Below are 19,596 nucleotides of genomic sequence, written 5' to 3' on the forward strand. Positions count from 1 at the left end.
ACTCAGTCAGTCTGCCTCAGACATGACAAAGAAGTGGGAAGGGTTTGAAGGGAAAAATCTTAGCGATTTGGTACAAGTGGCTCATTGAGTGTATAACAACAGAGATGACCCTAGCACGACAGAGACAAAGAAGCTAGCTAAAATAATCGTAATTGCCATGAGATACCCCAGAGACTCAGGAAAAGGAGAGCATGGCCCACTCACGGAGAGACTAACCTGTGGGCACCGCCAAGCCATGGGGAAGGACCAATGTGCCTACTGCAGGAAAGAAGGACACTGGAAAAATCAGTGCCTTGAAAACCCCAGGAGAGGTGCACGACCCTCCACTAGAGTGGATGGGCCTCATCTGCACGTAGAAAGACCCAAGCAAGAGACAATAATGCTTGAAGAAGCTCAATGAAGGGGTCAGGGCTCTGTTTCACTTCGCCGCCAAAAGCCCAGGCTAACTCTCCAAGTAGGAGGCCAGGCAGTAAATTTCTTGGTGGACACAGGGGCCACCTTGTCAGGTTCAGAAAGGAATATGGGCACATTTTCAAGAAGAAAGATGTGAATTACTGTGAGCCTATGATTCCTTCCACAGATAACTCACACCAGAAGGTTTGCATGGAGGGTAGGTGGGTTTCCCAAGACAACAAAATAACAAATATCTATCAGCCCTTTGGCCCAGTTAGCCACCTGGTTATGATATCACTGGCTTCTGGCTCAGCTGCTGAGCCAGTGAAGCACTTATAGCAGGAGAAGACTAGGTGGCCGGTGGCCATCAACGGAAGGACCAAATCTCCACAGTGGGCTTCCTGTTTCAATATGGAGCCACGTATGTTACCTGCTGGACACCATCTCTATCCTGAGCTCATAATTGCCATCGCAGGTCTAGAATGCGGCACGCAGGTACACACTATATGAAACAGTCTCTGATTAACCCCTCTCGATAACTTGCTGACATGGGAGTCTGGATAATCCTGTACATTTACTTTGCAGATTAGAAAACTCACTCAAAAACACATGGGAGTTGACCCAGAGACACACAACTGGTTAACAACAAAGTCATATTCACAACCAGCGTCTGGACCAAGAGCACGGTGCCCCACAGAACTGTGCCCATCGAGCAGTCAATATCTCCTGGACTCTCAAAAGATCTGAGCTGATACCCACCCCCCCACATCCTTGCAGCCCCAAAAGATTGTATTTCACAGGATGGCACCGGATCTGCAGCTCGCGGAGAGGGACATATCTGATCAGAGAACACAGGGCAGAACAAGGGGGAGGAGGGGAGAATGGAGCACATCCTGGCCCAATACACCTTGAGGATGATGTTCCCAATCAGAGAAGCCAATCCACAGAGAAGACCACATGGGCAGCCCCACGATGAGAAACGTCCCTCAAAGACCCTTAGCCTTAGAGGGGACAACACTGGACACACAGTGTGGGATTGCGCCCGAACTGATCCTGCCACTTCGATGCATGACACTAAGAGAGTGCAGCGGAAGAGTAAGAAAACGGAGCATCAAAGTCCCCGGGGAATGCCAAAGGTGGACTTTGTGGTCAGGGTTCGGTGCCCCCACAGACTGGACTGGAAAACACTCCTAAAGTTCACCACACAGTCCTTGTACTTTTCTTTCTGGTTAGTGTTGTTTTCTTTTAGTGTCATTGGATTTGGGTTGGGTTTTGTTTTCATTTTTGTTTGTTTTTTTTTTCTTTTTGCTGCTTGGTTTAGCTCAGTCTTGTTTTGTGCATGTTATTACCTTTACAGGTCTGTCTAATTAAGAGAGGCTGGATGAACAATCTGGAGGAGTAAACATGTGACCGGCCCTTTCCATTGGGCATGGGAGTGAGCACGGTGGGGGGAAAGGAAGTGGTGTAAAGAAACCCAGAGACAAGGGTACAACAAGTGATGGAAAACGGTAGTGAGGGGGATGTAGGAGGCCTGGTAGGGCGTGATCAAAGGTAATGTAACCAAGAGGAATTACTGAAACCCAAAGGAAGACTGAGCATGTCAGTGGGCACAAGAGGAAAATCAAAGAGTATAGAAGAGTGAGCTGGGAAGCAAGGGCCAGTTATAGACGTCTAAATAAAGGCATGTACATATGTACATATATTTACAAAGGGGCATGGGGAAATAGATCTATGTCCATATGTTTATAGATTTAGTATTAAGGTAGCAGATGGACATAGGGCCTCCGCTCAAGGACTCCCTCATTGCAATAACACTGTTCTATTAAATTGGCATTCTAAGATGCTCACCTTCCCTACACAATCACTGACCACAAAGCGGCTGCATAAGCAAATGTGGTGAAGAAAGCCGATGGTGTCCAGCTACCTAAAGATATAGCGTGTGGGGTCTTAAAGGCCTGAGGGTAAAGAAACAGCCATCTGGCTCTGAAGCAACAGAGCCCACATGGAGAAAGCATACCAGCCTGTGTGATCACAAAGTTTTAAAGGGATAAGGCAACAGGTATCATGAGAACAAAAAAATCTTATCATGGAGAATGAGAGGGGACTGCCGGGTATAGACCCAAAACCTATTTGCAGTGCACTGGACATCCCCTTACAGAAGGATCTCAGAGTGGAGATTAAAGAATACAGGGTATGAGACAGCAAAGATGAAACACAACTTTCCTCTAGTTCTTAATGCTTTCTCTTGCCCCACTATCATGATCCCAGTTCTACCATACTAATCTGGCCAAACTAGAGAAGGTATTCTAGTACCGATAGGAATTTCAAACACGGGGAATCCAGAGTGGATGGGCCCTTTACCAGTGTTATGAGTGGAGATACTGGGAGGGTGGAGGAAGGGCAGGATGGAAAGTGGGAACCGATTACAAGGATCTTCATTGACCTCAAAAGAAAGGTGGGTGAAAATATGACAAAAGAATTAGTACATTTCCAAGGATTGATGAGGGATGGGTGGCGGGCATTGAGGGGGGAAAAATGAGGAGCTGAGGCCAGGGGCTTGGGTGGAGAGTGGATATTTTGTGAATAAGGAGGGCAATTAATGTACAGATGGGCTTCAAACAGATGATGTATTTATGGATGGTGGTTAGTGTTGTAGGAGCCACTAATGAAAAGATCATAAAAGAAACAAAAATAATCTTGGCAGGGGCTCATGCAAGGATGATCTCAGGCTGGATTAGACCAGTCAAAACAGCTACTGGAGTCGCCTCACCCTGTGTCTATTATTGAGTCAGCAATGATGCTTAGGACCCACAGCCCCAGCAGCTGGCCAGAGAGGGAGGTGGATCTCTGAGGCCATTCCACAGGGGGAATGGTCCTCTGTCCTGAAGGGCCCACCCTCCTTTGTAAGCATGCTGCCTGGGGCAAGGCTTTCATGGAGTCCACACCATGGGAGCTCTACTACTCATGGGGGAATGGCAGGAAGTCTCTGCTCATGCGCACACACCACCAACTAGCTGGAGGATCTCCGTGAACAAAGCCTGAGGCAGACAACAAGCCCACTAACTGATGCTGTAAGAGATACAATCAGCATCCAGAAACCTGCAACTGGGAGTAAGAGGCAGCATACCTTGGTCCCAGCCCCTCCCACTCTAATCTACAAAGAGTGACATTGCAAAGCAGAGGGTTTTCATAAAGCACTTCCAGGACTGTGGAATGAGCAGCCTCGTTTGTGGACATGGATACTCTGTGATCCAGACGTACTACCTCCTCCCTTACAGTCAGCTGAGACAAAAACCCTTGCAAGCAGAAAGCCATGCATCTGAACAGTATCCACCAGCCACTCATGTGCAGCACAGCTGCCTCCAAAGAGCCTTCCTGAGTGAGAGAGAAATCATGCAGAAGCCTGGTCTGCACTCAAGAGAGTTTTATGAGCGTAGGGAGGCGTGGTGGGCAAGTCTGGCCGACCCCAGTGGCTGAATTGAATTTACATGGCCTAGATTGGTCAATCCAGGTACAGGAACCACCCAGGTGACCTCCCCTTCATGGCCAGAAATCTGGACCTCTGAGCATGCACAGGGTGCCTCTCCTAACTGGGCTCTTATCTTGGCCCTATGGGCATGCATAACGGATGCCCCAGTCCCTAGCATAGCTACCTAACATTTGCCCCACTGAAGAGATATGGACCCAAATCTTTGGGGGTACTGGGCGACGACATCTCTAGCTGCTTCCTGCTGGCAAAAGGGGCGAGGTGGGGCTTTGGGTCCATACCCTTCCTACACTGCTGGGAGGGGTTGTCCATTGAGGGCAACTTTATCCAGGATGGATAAGGTTGAGGTGGTCCAGGAGATGGTAGTCGTGGACCTGGCACACTTGGTTCAGAAGCTTTAATCACCCGATAACTTCTGAGAAAAACAAACGGTCTAAAAGGTGAACAGTTTGACTACGACAAGGCTAAGCTTGTGAGGTGGCAGTGGCCTTGAAATTAGGTGAGTGTCACAGGAAACAAAAATAATCTTAGGATTACCAGACATGTGTGTTTGTTCATTGGAAGTACAGGAAGAGGGATAAAAGCATTCACACTTTCCCCTAGGAGGGCACAGGTTTGGGCACTACTAGGTGCAGTCGGATCACTGATTCATTTATGATGCTAAGGTCTTGGACCCGCTGATAAGACCCATCCTTCTTTTTAACCCTATAACGCTTCAATTTTAATTTTGGGAAAAAATTTTCTTTTTGTTGTGGACTTTCATAGTTATAAATATATATATATATATATATGTATTAATATATACATTTTTAATTTTATGAAAACATCATGCTTCGCGTTATAGAGTTAAATGGAAATAATGGGCTAGTGCAGGACGAGTCAAAAGTGACCAAAATAGAGTAACTGCCTAAGCCATTTTGAATTTTCTTGGGTTCAATTGGAGTAAAGGCTTGTAAATTACCCGGGGTCCAAATTCCCATGGTGCCTCCTACAACGGGTAGAATGTTCAGGGATGTTTCAGGGCTGGGAGATTAATAACCCCTAAGTCCAGGATACCTTAGGGCAGGGGTCCTTAAACTGTTTACCCAGGGGGCCAGTTCACTATCCCTCAGGCCTTTTGAAGGAAAGACTATAGTTTAAAAAAACAAATATTACGAACAAATTCATGTGCACACTGCACATCTTGATTTGAAATTCAAAAAAAAAAATAAATGGGGCACATACACCCGGCAGAAAGGATCAACGTCCTCGGCTGTCTGCATGTGGCCCACAGGTTGTAGTTTGAGGACCCCTGCTCTCGGCATTCACCAAGAGGATGTGGTTTCAACCCAAAAGCTTGGAGACTCTACAATTTGTTTAAAAGTGATGGGGCAGAAGGAGTCCCTGATTGACCCACGCAAGACTAGTTTTCCCACCCCCTATTACTAAGAGTTCATAGTTATGTTTAAAGGGAACCAGGATATCCCGATCTGATCCCGTTACTTCAAGTGTGGGCTGACATTGCCACTAAGAAGCCTGCAAATATAAAAGACTTACTCCCTCCCGCAAAGAAAGGGCCCTTGTTTCCAAGGTTTCAGGAAACATGGAAGGACCGGAAAAACAAACGGTCCAAGTTCCCAAAACCACATAGGTGGAGGCCATCCCTCCACATCACCCTCCCCCACCCCTCCCCTCCCTCACCCCTCCCCCACGTCTCCCCTCCCCTCCCCTCCCCATCACTCTCCCCTAATCGGCTTTATCCCATTTTGCAGGAGAACTCTGGGAGTGGGAGAGCTGGCTTCAAACCCTTTCTTTCAACCCCCGCCCTATAAGGTTTCTAGGGTCCAGAAATAGAAAACTTCTAACAGGCCCTTATTAAGTCACTCCCTCCCCCACCGGCCCCCCAAACTCACCCCCACCCCTAACAAGCAGCCCCCCACACACACTAGTACTGGTATGACTTCCATACTCATCAGCCCACCTGGAATGCTTGCCAACAACTTCTCCAGGTGCTGTTCACAACGGAGGAGGGTAGCCCTTCCAGACAGAGGCCCAGTAAGCAGTCAGTGAACCTGATGGTCAGCGAGCGGGCACTCCCCACTTGGGAGAAACTCTTTTGGCCACTACACCAACAATGTGGGATCTCAATTCCTAGCAAGGCCCAGAGGACTTTACCAGGTATCAACCATTGCTCTTACATGACCCTCTGCAGAAGAGCTAGGAAACCTATGAATTTATCTAAGGTCAGTGAGAATTTTCAGGTTCCTATAAGAGAATATCCGCCTGCCTTTCTAGAGTGGCTGAGGGAAGCCTACGGGCTTTATACCCCTAACGGCCCGGAGGCACTGAAAACAGGAGGGCAATAAGTATTGCCTTTATTACTCAGTCAGTCTGCCTCAGACATGACAAAGAAGTGGGAAGGGTTTGAAGGGAAAAATCTTAGCGATTTGGTACAAGTGGCTCATTGAGTGTATAACAACAGAGATGACCCTAGCACGACAGAGACAAAGAAGCTAGCTAAAATACTAGGAATTGCCATGAGAGACCCCAGAGACTCAGGAAAAGGAGAGCATGGCCCACTCACGGAGAGACTAACCTGTGGGCACCGCCAAGCCATGGGGAAGGACCAATGTGCCTACTGCAGGAAAGAAGGACACTGGAAAAATCAGTGCCTTGAAAACCCGAGGAGAGGTGCACGACCCTCCACTAGAGTGGATGGGCCTCATCTGCACGTAGAAAGACCCAAGCAAGAGACAATAATGCTTGAAGAAGCTCAATGAAGGGGTCAGGGCTCTGTTTCACTTCGCCGCCAAAAGCCCAGGCTAACTCTCCAAGTAGGAGGCCAGGCAGTAAATTTCTTGGTGGACACAGGGGCCACCTTGTCAGGTTCAGAAAGGAATATGGGCACATTTTCAAGAAGAAAGATGTGAATTACTGTGAGCCTATGATTCCTTCCACAGATAACTCACACCAGAAGGTTTGCATGGAGGGTAGGTGGGTTTCCCAAGACAACAAAATAACAAATATCTATCAGCCCTTTGGCCCAGTTAGCCACCTGGTTATGATATCACTGGCTTCTGGCTCAGCTGCTGAGCCAGTGAAGCAGTTATAGCAGGAGAAGACTAGGTGGCCGGTGGCCATCAACGGAAGGACCAAATCTCCACAGTGGGCTTCCTGTTTCAATATGGAGCCACGTATGTTACCTGCTGGACACCATCTCTATCCTGAGCTCATAATTGCCATCGCAGGTCTAGAATGCGGCGCGCAGGTACACACTATATGAAACAGTCTCTGATTAACCCCTCTCGATAACTTGCTGACATGGGAGTCTGGATAATCCTGTACATTTACTTTGCAGATTAGAAAACTCACTCAAAAACACACGGGAGTTGACCCAGAGACACACAACTGGTTAACAACAAAGTCATATTCACAACCAGCGTCTGGACCAAGAGCACGGTGCCCCACAGAACTGTGCCCATCGAGAAGTCAATATCTCCTGGACTCTCAAAAGATCTGAGCTGATACCCACCCCCCCACATCCTTGCAGCCCCAAAAGATTGTATTTCACAGGATGGCACCGGATCTGCAGCTCGCGGAGAGGGACATATCTGATCAGTGAACACAGGGCAGAACAAGGGGGAGGAGGGGAGAATGGAGCACACCCTGGCCCAATACACCTTGAGGATGATGTTCCCAATCAGAGAAGCCAATCCACAGAGAAGACCACATGGGCAGCCCCACGATGAGAAACGTCCCTCAAAGACCCTTAGCCTTAGAGGGGACAACACTGGACACACAGTGTGGGAACTGCGCCCGAACTGATCCTGCCACTTCGATGCATGACACTAAGAGAGTACAGCGGAAGAGTAAGAAAACGGAGCATCAAAGTCCCCGGGGAATGCCAAAGGTGGACTTTGTGGTCAGGGTTCGGTGCCCCCACAGACTGGACTGGAAAACACTCCTAAAGTTCACCACACAGTCCTTGTACTTTTCTTTCTGGTTAGTGTTGTTTTCTTTTAGTGTCATTGGATTTGGGTTGGGTTTTGTTTTCATTTTTGTTTGTTTTTTTTTTCTTTTTGCTGCTTGGTTTAGCTCAGTCTTGTTTTGTGCATGTTATTACCTTTACAGGTCTGTCTAATTAAGAGAGGCTGGATGAACAATCTGGAGGAGTAAACATGTGACCGGCCCTTTCCATTGGGCATGGGAGTGAACACGGTGGGGGGAAAGGAAGTGCTGTAAAGAAACCCAGAGACAAGGGTACAACAAGTGATGGAAAACGTTAGTGAGGGGGATGTAGGAGGCCTGGTAGGGCGTGATCAAAGGTAATGTAACCAAGAGGAATTACTGAAACCCAAAGGAAGACTGAGCATGTCAGTGGGCACAAGAGGAAAATCAAAGAGTATAGAAGAGTGAGCTGGGAAGCAAGGGCCAGTTATAGACGTCTAAATAAAGGCATGTACATATGTACATATATTTACAAAGGGGCATGGGGAAATAGATCTATGTCCATATGTTTATAGATTTAGTATTAAGGTAGCAGATGGACATAGGGCCTCCGCTCAAGGACTCCCTCATTGCAATAACACTGTTCTATTAAATTGGCATTCTAAGATGCTCACCTTCCCTACACAATCACTGACCACAAAGCGGCTGCATAAGCAAATGTGGTGAAGAAAGCCGATGGTGTCCAGCTACCTAAAGATATAGCGTGTGGGGTCTTAAAGGCCTGAGGGTAAAGAAACAGCCATCTGGCTCTGAAGCAACAGAGCCCACATGGAGAAAGCATACCAGCCTGTGTGATCACAAAGTTTTAAAGGGATAAGGCAACAGGTATCATGAGAACAAAAAAATCTTATCATGGAGAATGAGAGGGGACTGCCGGGTATAGACCCAAAACCTATTTGCAGTGCACTGGACATCCCCTTACAGAAGGATCTCAGAGTGGAGATTAAAGAATACAGGGTATGAGACAGCAAAGATGAAACACAACTTTCCTCTAGTTCTTAATGCTTTCTCTTGCCCCACTATCATGATCCCAGTTCTACCATACTAATCTGGCCAAACTAGAGAAGGTATTCTAGTACCGATAGGAATTTCAAACACGGGGAATCCAGAGTGGATGGGCCCTTTACCAGTGTTATGAGTGGAGATACTGGGAGGGTGGAGGAAGGGCAGGATGGAAAGTGGGAACCGATTACAAGGATCTTCATTGACCTCAAAAGAAAGGTGGGTGAAAATATGACAAAAGAATTAGTACATTTCCAAGGATTGATGAGGGATGGGTGGCGGGCATTGAGGGGGGAAAAATGAGGAGCTGAGGCCAGGGGCTTGGGTGGAGAGTGGATATTTTGTGAATAAGGAGGGCAATTAATGTACAGATGGGCTTCAAACAGATGATGTATTTATGGATGGTGGTTAGTGTTGTAGGAGCCACTAATGAAAAGATCATAAAAGAAACAAAAATAATCTTGGCAGGGGCTCATGCAAGGATGATCTCAGGCTGGATTAGACCAGTCAAAACAGCTACTGGAGTTGCCTCACCCTGTGTCTATTATTGAGTCAGCCATGATGCTTAGGACCCACAGCCCCAGCAGCTGGCCAGAGAGGGAGGTGGATCTCTGAGGCCATTCCACAGGGGGAATGGTCCTCTGTCCTGCAGGGCCCACCCTCCTTTGTAAGCATGCTGCCTGGGGCAAGGCTTTCATGGAGTCCACACCATGGGAGCTCTACTACTCATGGGGGATTGGCAGGAAGTCTCTGCTCATGTGCACACACCACCAACTAGCTGGAGGATCTCCGTGAACAAAGCCTGAGGCAGACAACAAGCCCACTAACTGATGCTGTAAGAGATACAATCAGCATCCAGAAACCTGCAACTGGGAGTAAGAGGCAGCATACCTTGGTCCCAGCCCCTCCCACTCTAATCTACAAAGAGTGACATTGCAAAGCAGAGGGTTTTCATAAAGCACTTCCAGGACTGTGGAATGAGCAGCCTCGTTTGTGGACATGGATACTCTGTGATCCAGACGTACTACCTCCTCCCTTACAGTCAGCTGAGACAAAAACCCTTGCAAGCAGAAAGCCATGCATCTGAACAGTATCCACCAGCCACTCATGTGCAGCACAGCTGCCTCCAAAGAGCCTTCCTGAGTGAGAGAGAAATCATGCAGAAGCCTGGTCTGCACTCAAGAGAGTTTTATGAGCGTAGGGAGGCGTGGTGGGCAAGTCTGGCCGACCCCAGTGGCTGAATTGAATTTACATGGCCTAGATTGGTCAATCCAGGTACAGGAACCACCCAGGTGACCTCCCCTTCATGGCCAGAAATCTGGACCTCTGAGCATGCACAGGGTGCCTCTCCTAACTGGGCTCTTATCTTGGCCCTATGGGCATGCATAACGGATGCCCCAGTCCCTAGTATAGCTACCTAACATTTGCCCCACTGAAGAGATATGGACCCAAATCTTTGGGGGTACTGGGCGACGACATCTCTAGCTGCTTCCTGCTGGCAAAAGGGGCGAGGTGGGGCTTTGGGTCCATACCCTTCCTACACTGCTGGGAGGGGTTGTCCATTGAGGGCAACTTTATCCAGGATGGATAAGGTTGAGGTGGTCCAGGAGATGGTAGTCGTGGACCTGGCACACTTGGTTCAGAAGCTTTAATCACCCGATAACTTCTGAGAAAAACAAACGGTCTAAAAGGTGAACAGTTTGACTACGACAAGGCTAAGCTTGTGAGGTGGCAGTGGCCTTGAAATTAGGTGAGTGTCACAGGAAACAAAAATAATCTTAGGATTACCAGACACGTGTGTTTGTTCATTGGAAGTACAGGAAGAGGGATAAAAGCATTCACACTTTCCCCTAGGAGGGCACAGGTTTGGGCACTACTAGGTGCAGTCGGATCACTGATTCATTTATGATGCTAAGGTCTTGGACCCGCTGATAAGACCCATCCTTCTTTTTAACCCTATAACGCTTCAATTTTAATTTTGGGAAAAAATTTTCTTTTTGTTGTGGACTTTCATAGTTATAAATATATATATATATATATATGTATTAATATATACATTTTAATGTTATGAAAACATCATGCTTCGCGTTATAGAGTTAAATGGAAATAATGGGCTAGTGCAGGACGAGTCAAAAGTGACCAAAATAGAGTAACTGCCTAAGCCATTTTGAATTTTCTTGGGTTCAATTGGAGTAAAGGCTTGTAAATTACCCGGGGTCCAAATTCCCATGGTGCCTCCTACAACGGGTAGAATGTTCAGGGATGTTTCAGGGCTGGGAGATTAATAACCCCTAAGTCCAGGATACCTTAGGGCAGGGGTCCTTAAACTGTTTACCCAGGGGACCAGTTCACTATCCCTCAGGCCTTTTGAAGGAAAGACTATAGTTTAAAAAAACAAATATTACGAACAAATTCATGTGCACACTGCACATCTTGATTTGAAGTTCAAAAAAAAAAATAAATGGGGCACATACACCCGGCAGAAAGGATCAACGTCCTCGGCTGTCTGCATGTGGCCCACAGGTTGTAGTTTGAGGACCCCTGCTCTCGGCATTCACCAAGAGGATGTGGTTTCAACCCAAAAGCTTGGAGACTCTACAATTTGTTTAAAAGGGATGGGGCAGAAGGAGTCCCTGATTGACCCACGCAAGACTAGTTTTCCCACCCCCTATTACTAAGAGTTCATAGTTATGTTTAAAGGGAACCAGGATATCCCGATCTGATCCCGTTACTTCAAGTGTGGGCTGACATTGCCACTAAGAAGCCTGCAAATATAAAAGACTTACTCCCTCCCGCAAAGAAAGGGCCCTTGTTTCCAAGGTTTCAGGAAACATGGAAGGACCGGAAAAACAAACGGTCCAAGTTCCCAAAACCACATAGGTGGAGGCCATCCCTCCACATCACCCTCCCCCACCCCTCCCCTCCCTCACCCCTCCCCCACCCCTCCCCTCCCCTCCCCTCCCCATCACTCTCCCCTAATCGGCTTTATCCCATTTTGCAGGAGAACTCTGGGAGTGGGAGAGCTGGCTTCAAACCCTTTCTTTCAACCCCCGCCCTATAAGGTTTCTAGGGTCCAGAAATAGAAAACTTCTAACAGGCCCTTATTGAGTCACTCCCTCCCCCACCGGCCCCCCAAACTCACCCCCACCCCTAACAAGCAGCCCCCCACACACACTAGTACTGGTATGATTTCCATACTCATCAGCCCACCTGGAATGCTTGCCAACAACTTCTCCAAGTGCTGTTCACAACGGAGGAGGGTAGACCTTCCAGACAGAGGCCCAGTAAGCAGTCAGTGAACCTGATGGTCAGCGAGCGGGCACTCCCCACTTGGGAGAAACTCTTTTGGCCACTACACCAACAATGTGGGATCTCAATTCCTAGCAAGGCCCAGAGGACTTTACCAGGTATCAACCATTGCTCTTACATGACCCTCTGCAGAAGAGCTAGGAAACCTATGAATTTATCTAAGGTCAGTGAGAATTTTCAGGTTCCTATAAGAGAATATCCGCCTGCCTTTCTAGAGTGGCTGAGGGAAGCCTACGGGCTTTATACCCCTAACGGCCCGGAGGCACTGAAAACAGGAGGGCAATAAGTATTGCCTTTATTACTCAGTCAGTCTGCCTCAGACCTGACAAAGAAGTGGGAAGGGTTTGAAGGGAAAAATCTTAGCGATTTGGTACAAGTGGCTCATTGAGTGTATAACAACAGAGATGACCCTAGCACGACAGAGACAAAGAAGCTAGCAAAAATACTAGGAATTGCCATGAGAGACCCCAGAGACTCAGGAAAAGGAGAGCATGGCCCACTCACGGAGAGACTAACCTGTGGGCACCGCCAAGCCATGGGGAAGGACCAATGTGCCTACTGCAGGAAAGAAGGACACTGGAAAAATCAGTGCCTTGAAAACCCGAGGAGAGGTGCACGACCCTCCACTAGAGTGGATGGGCCTCATCTGCACGTAGAAAGACCCAAGCAAGAGACAATAATGCTTGAAGAAGCTCAATGAAGGGGTCAGGGCTCTGTTTCACTTCGCCGCCAAAAGCCCAGGCTAACTCTCCAAGTAGGAGGCCAGGCAGTAAATTTCTTGGTGGACACAGGGGCCACCTTGTCAGGTTCAGAAAGGAATATGGGCACATTTTCAAGAAGAAAGATGTGAATTACTGTGAGCCTATGATTCCTTCCACAGATAACTCACACCAGAAGGTTTGCATGGAGGGTAGGTGGGTTTCCCAAGACAACAAAATAACAAATATCTATCAGCCCTTTGGCCCAGTTAGCCACCTGGTTATGATATCACTGGCTTCTGGCTCAGCTGCTGAGCCAGTGAAGCACTTATAGCAGGAGAAGACTAGGTGGCCGGTGGCCATCAACGGAAGGACCAAATCTCCACAGTGGGCTTCCTGTTTCAATATGGAGCCACGTATGTTACCTGCTGGACACCATCTCTATCCTGAGCTCATAATTGCCATCGCAGGTCTAGAATGCGGCGCGCAGGTACACACTATATGAAACAGTCTCTGATTAACCCCTCTCGATAACTTGCTGACATGGGAGTCTGGATAATCCTGTACATTTACTTTGCAGATTAGAAAACTCACTCAAAAACACACGGGAGTTGACCCAGAGACACACAACTGGTTAACAACAAAGTCATATTCACAACCAGCGTCTGGACCAAGAGCACGGTGCCCCACAGAACTGTGCCCATCGAGAAGTCAATATCTCCTGGACTCTCAAAAGATCTGAGCTGATACCCACCCCCCCCACATCCTTGCAGCCCCAAAAGATTGTATTTCACAGGATGGCACCGGATCTGCAGCTCGCGGAGAGGGACATATCTGATCAGTGAACACAGGGCAGAACAAGGGGGAGGAGGGGAGAATGGAGCACACCCTGGCCCAATACACCTTGAGGATGATGTTCCCAATCAGAGAAGCCAATCCACAGAGAAGACCACATGGGCAGCCCCACGATGAGAAACGTCCCTCAAAGACCCATAGCCTTAGAGGGGACAACACTGGACACACAGTGTGGGAACTGCGCCCGAACTGATCCTGCCACTTCGATGCATGACACTAAGAGAGTGCAGCGGAAGAGTAAGAAAACGGAGCATCAAAGTCCCCGGGGAATGCCAAAGGTGGACTTTGTGGTCAGGGTTCGGTGCCCCCACAGACTGGACTGGAAAACACTCCTAAAGTTCACCACACAGTCCTTGTACTTTTCTTTCTGGTTAGTGTTGTTTTCTTTTAGTGTCATTGGATTTGGGTTGGGTTTTGTTTTCATTTTTGTTTGTTTTTTTTTTCTTTTTGCTGCTTGGTTTAGCTCAGTCTTGTTTTGTGCATGTTATTACCTTTACAGGTCTGTCTAATTAAGAGAGGCTGGATGAACAATCTGGAGGAGTAAACATGTGACCGGCCCTTTCCATTGGGCATGGGAGTGAGCACGGTGGGGGGAAAGGAAGTGCTGTAAAGAAACCCAGAGACAAGGGTACAACAAGTGATGGAAAACGATAGTGAGGGGGATGTAGGAGGCCTGGTAGGGCGTGATCAAAGGTAATGTAACCAAGAGGAATTACTGAAACCCAAAGGAAGACTGAGCATGTCAGTGGGCACAAGAGGAAAATCAAAGAGTATAGAAGAGTGAGCTGGGAAGCAAGGGCCAGTTATAGACGTCTAAATAAAGGCATGTACATATGTACATATATTTACAAAGGGGCATGGGGAAATAGATCTATGTCCATATGTTTATAGATTTAGTATTAAGGTAGCAGATGGACATAGGGCCTCCGCTCAAGGACTCCCTCATTGCAATAACACTGTTCTATTAAATTGGCATTCTAAGATGCTCACCTTCCCTACACAATCACTGACCACAAAGCGGCTGCATAAGCAAATGTGGTGAAGAAAGCCGATGGTGTCCAGCTACCTAAAGATATAGCGTGTGGGGTCTTAAAGGCCTGAGGGTAAAGAAACAGCCATCTGGCTCTGAAGCAACAGAGCCCACATGGAGAAAGCATACCAGCCTGTGTGATCACAAAGTTTTAAAGGGATAAGGCAACAGGTATCATGAGAACAAAAAAATCTTATCATGGAGAATGAGAGGGGACTGCCGGGTATAGACCCAAAACCTATTTGCAGTGCACTGGACATCCCCTTACAGAAGGATCTCAGAGTGGAGATTAAAGAATACAGGGTATGAGACAGCAAAGATGAAACACAACTTTCCTCTAGTTCTTAATGCTTTCTCTTGCCCCACTATCATGATCCCAGTTCTACCATACTAATCTGGCCAAACTAGAGAAGGTATTCTAGTACCGATAGGAATTTCAAACACGGGGAATCCAGAGTGGATGGGCCCTTTACCAGTGTTATGAGTGGAGATACTGGGAGGGTGGAGGAAGGGCAGGATGGAAAGTGGGAACCGATTACAAGGATCTTCATTGACCTCAAAAGAAAGGTGGGTGAAAATATGACAAAAGAATTAGTACATTTCCAAGGATTGATGAGGGATGGGTGGCGGGCATTGAGGGGGGAAAAATGAGGAGCTGAGGCCAGGGGCTTGGGTGGAGAGTGGATATTTTGTGAATAAGGAGGGCAATTAATGTACAGATGGGCTTCAAACAGATGATGTATTTATGGATGGTGGTTAGTGTTGTAGGAGCCACTAATGAAAAGATCATAAAAGAAACAAAAATAATCTTGGCAGGGGCTCATGCAAGGATGATCTCAGGCTGGATTAGACCAGTCAAAACAGCTACTGGAGTCGCCTCACCCTGTGTCTATTATTGAGTCAGCAATGATGCTTAGGACCCACAGCCCCAGCAGCTGGCCAGAGAGGGAGGTGGATCTCTGAGGCCATTCCACAGGGGGAATGGTCCTCTGTCCTGCAGGGCCCACCCTCCTTTGTAAGCATGCTGCCTGGGGCAAGGCTTTCATGGAGTCCACACCATGGGAGCTCTACTACTCATGGGGGAATGGCAGGAAGTCTCTGCTCATGCGCACACACCACCAACTAGCTGGAGGATCTCCGTGAACAAAGCCTGAGGCAGACAACAAGCCCACTAACTGATGCTGTAAGAGATACAATCAGCATCCAGAAACCTGCAACTGGGAGTAAGAGGCAGCATACCTTGGTCCCAGCCCCTCCCACTCTAATCTACAAAGAGTGACATTGCAAAGCAGAGGGTTTTCATAAAGCACTTCCAGGACTGTGGAATGAGCAGCCTCGTTTGTGGACATGGATACTCTGTGATCCAGACGTACTACCTCCTCCCTTACAGTCAGCTGAGACAAAAACCCTTGCAAGCAGAAAGCCATGCATCTGAACAGTATCCACCAGCCACTCATGTGCAGCACAGCTGCCTCCAAAGAGCCTTCCTGAGTGAGAGAGAAATCATGCAGAAGCCTGGTCTGCACTCAAGAGAGTTTTATGAGCGTAGGGAGGCGTGGTGGGCAAGTCTGGCCGACCCCAGTGGCTGAATTGAATTTACATGGCCTAGATTGGTCAATCCAGGTACAGGAACCACCCAGGTGACCTCCCCTTCATGGCCAGAAATCTGGACCTCTGAGCATGCACAGGGTGCCTCTCCTAACTGGGCTCTTATCTTGGCCCTATGGGCATGCATAACGGATGCCCCAGTCCCTAGCATAGCTACCTAACATTTGCCCCACTGAAGAGATATGGACCCAAATCTTTGGGGGTACTGGGCGACGACATCTCTAGCTGCTTCCTGCTGGCAAAAGGGGCGAGGTGGGGCTTTGGGTCCATACCCTTCCTACACTGCTGGGAGGGGTTGTCCATTGAGGGCAACTTTATCCAGGATGGATAAGGTTGAGGTGGTCCAGGAGATGGTAGTCGTGGACCTGGCACACTTGGTTCAGAAGCTTTAATCACCCGATAACTTCTGAGAAAAACAAACGGTCTAAAAGGTGAACAGTTTGACTACGACAAGGCTAAGCTTGTGAGGTGGCAGTGGCCTTGAAATTAGGTGAGTGTCACAGGAAACAAAAATAATCTTAGGATTACCAGACATGTGTGTTTGTTCATTGGAAGTACAGGAAGAGGGATAAAAGCATTCACACTTTCCCCTAGGAGGGCACAGGTTTGGGCACTACTAGGTGCAGTCGGATCACTGATTCATTTATGATGCTAAGGTCTTGGACCCGCTGATAAGACCCATCCTTCTTTTTAACCCTATAACGCTTCAATTTTAATTTTGGGAAAAAATTTTCTTTTTGTTGTGGACTTTCATAGTTATAAATATATATATATATATATATATATATATATATGTATTAATATATACATTTTTAATTTTATGAAAACATCATGCTTCGCGTTATAGAGTTAAATGGAAATAATGGGCTAGTGCAGGACGAGTCAAAAGTGACCAAAATAGAGTAACTGCCTAAGCCATTTTGAATTTTCTTGGGTTCAATTGGAGTAAAGGCTTGTAAATTACCCGGGGTCCAAATTCCCATGGTGCCTCCTACAACGGGTAGAATGTTCAGGGATGTTTCAGGGCTGGGAGATTAATAACCCCTAAGTCCAGGATACCTTAGGGCAGGGGTCCTTAAACTGTTTACCCAGGGGGCCAGTTCACTATCCCTCAGGCCTTTTGAAGGAAAGACTATAGTTTAAAAAAACAAATATTACGAACAAATTCATGTGCACACTGCACATCTTGATTTGAAGTTCAAAAAAAAAAATAAATGGGGCACATACACCCGGCAGAAAGGATCAACGTCCTCGGCTGTCTGCATGTGGCCCACAGGTTGTAGTTTGAGGACCCCTGCTCTCGGCATTCACCAAGAGGATGTGGTTTCAACCCAAAAGCTTGGAGACTCTACAATTTGTTTAAAAGGGATGGGGCAGAAGGAGTCCCTGATTGACCCACGCAAGACTAGTTTTCCCACCCCCTATTACTAAGAGTTCATAGTTATGGTTAAAGGGAACCAGGATATCCCGATCTGATCCCGTTACTTCAAGTGTGGGCTGACATTGCCACTAAGAAGCCTGCAAATATAAAAGACTTACTCCCTCCCGCAAAGAAAGGGCCCTTGTTTCCAAGGTTTCAGGAAACATGGAAGGACCGGAAAAACAAACGGTCCAAGTTCCCAAAACCACATAGGTGGAGGCCATCCCTCCACATCACCCTCCCCCACCCCTCCCCTCCCTCACCCCTCCCCCACCCCTCCCCTCCCCTCCCCTCCCCATCACTCTCCCCTAATCGGCTTTATCCCATTTTGCAGGAGAACTCTGGGAGTGGGAGAGCTGGCTTCAAACCCTTTCTTTCAACCCCCGCCCTATAAGGTTTCTAGGGTCCAGAAATAGAAAACTTCTAACAGGCCCTTATTGAGTCACTCCCTCCCCCACCGGCCCCCCAAACTCACCCCCACCCCTAACAAGCAGCCCCCCACACACACTAGTACTGGTATGATTTCCATACTCATCAGCCCACCTGGAATGCTTGCCAACAACTTCTCCAGGTGCTGTTCACAACGGAGGAGGGTAGACCTTCCAGACAGAGGCCCAGTAAGCAGTCAGTGAACCTGATGGTCAGCGAGCGGGCACTCCCCACTTGGGAGAAACTCTTTTGGCCACTACACCAACAATGTGGGATCTCAATTCCTAGCAAGGCCCAGAGGACTTTACCAGGTATCAACCATTGCTCTTACATGACCCTCTGCAGAAGAGCTAGGAAACCTATGAATTTATCTAAGGTCAGTGAGAATTTTCAGGTTCCTATAAGAGAATATCCGCCTGCCTTTCTAGAGTGGCTGAGGGAAGCCTACGGGCTTTATACCCCTAACGGCCCGGAGGCACTGAAAACAGGAGGGCAATAAGTATTGCCTTTATTACTCAGTCAGTCTGCCTCAGACATGACAAAGAAGTGGGAAGGGTTTGAAGGGAAAAATCTTAGCGATTTGGTACAAGTGGCTCATTGAGTGTATAACAACAGAGATGACCCTAGCACGACAGAGACAAAGAAGCTAGCTAAAATACTAGGAATTGCCATGAGAGACCCCAGAGACTCAGGAAAAGGAGAGCATGGCCCACTCACGGAGAGACTAACCTGTGGGCACCGCCAAGCCATGGGGAAGGACCAATGTGCCTACTGCAGGAAAGAAGGACACTGGAAAAATCAGTGCCTTGAAAACCCGAGGAGAGGTGCACGACCCTCCACTAGAGTGGATGGGCCTCATCTGCACGTAGAAAGACCCAAGCAAGAGACAATAATGCTTGAAGAAGCTCAATGAAGGGGTCAGGGCTCTGTTTCACTTCGCCGCCAAAAGCCCAGGCTAACTCTCCAAGTAGGAGGCCAGGCAGTAAATTTCTTGGTGGACACAGGGGCCACCTTGTCAGGTTCAGAAAGGAATATGGGCACATTTTCAAGAAGAAAGATGTGAATTACTGTGAGCCTATGATTCCTTCCACAGATAACTCACACCAGAAGGTTTGCATGGAGGGTAGGTGGGTTTCCCAAGACAACAAAATAACAAATATCTATCAGCCCTTTGGCCCAGTTAGCCACCTGGTTATGATATCACTGGCTTCTGGCTCAGCTGCTGAGCCAGTGAAGCACTTATAGCAGGAGAAGACTAGGTGGCCGGTGGCCATCAACAGAAGGACCAAATCTCCACAGTGGGCTTCCTGTTTCAATATGGAGCCACGTATGTTACCTGCTGGACACCATCTCTATCCTGAGCTCATAATTGCCATCG

This window comes from Tenrec ecaudatus, chromosome 4 (assembly GCF_050624435.1).
Source record: "Tenrec ecaudatus isolate mTenEca1 chromosome 4, mTenEca1.hap1, whole genome shotgun sequence".
Taxonomy (NCBI): Eukaryota; Metazoa; Chordata; class Mammalia; order Afrosoricida; family Tenrecidae; genus Tenrec; species Tenrec ecaudatus.